This window comes from Bison bison, unplaced genomic scaffold (assembly GCF_000754665.1).
Source record: "Bison bison bison isolate TAMUID 2011002044 unplaced genomic scaffold, Bison_UMD1.0 scf7180017864291, whole genome shotgun sequence".
NCBI classification, from domain to species: Eukaryota; Metazoa; Chordata; class Mammalia; order Artiodactyla; family Bovidae; genus Bison; species Bison bison.
In genome coordinates, this window is record NW_011494863.1 from 3,034,004 (window position 1) to 3,034,848 (window position 845).

Consider the following 845-nt stretch of genomic DNA (forward strand, 5'->3'; position numbering starts at 1 on the left):
GCCCCCAGCCTTGTTTTGAATCATATTTGGTTGCATGATGACAGCACACTTGGAGATGGCACAAATTCTCAAATCACAAAAGACTGGGCCTCAGACTCACAGAGAGGCCAAGGTGATGTGTATTAACCCCAAATGGTAGATAGTATAGTTCCAACATGGAAGGAATCTTGTATCGGGTATCAGCTCTGGCACTTCCAGGCTATGTGATTATGGGCATGGGACTTAACCTCTCTGAACTCACTTTCCTCATCTGTAAAGTGAAGCATCAAGTCAAATGATTTCTAAAGTCCTTTTAGCCCCAGTCTTCTATGACACACACACAGGCAAGATAATTTTCAGGCAACTTGTTCCCTCATCCATAGAAAAGATGGATATAGACTCTACCTCATGTATTTACTGTAGGTGGAAAAAAAAATCAGTTCAGTTCAGTTCAGTTCAGTTGCTCAGTCGTGTCTGACCCTTAGCGACCCCATGAATCGCAGCACACCAGGCCTCCCTGTCCATCACCAACTCCCGGAATTCACCCAGACTCACGTCCATCCAGTCGGTGATGCCATCCAGCCATCTCATCCTCTGTCGACCCCTTCTCCTCCTGCCCACAATCCCTCCCAGCATCAGAGTCTTTTCCAATGAGTCAGTTCTTCACATGAGGTGGCCAAAGTACTGGAGTTTCAGCTTTAGCATCATTCCTTCCAAAGAAATCCCAGGGCTGATCTTCAGAATGGACTGGTTGGATCTCCTTGCAGTCCAAGGGACTCTCAAGAGTCTTCTCCAACACCACAGTTCAAAAGCATCAATTCTTCGGGGCTCAGCCTTCTTCACAGTCCAACTCTCACATCCATACA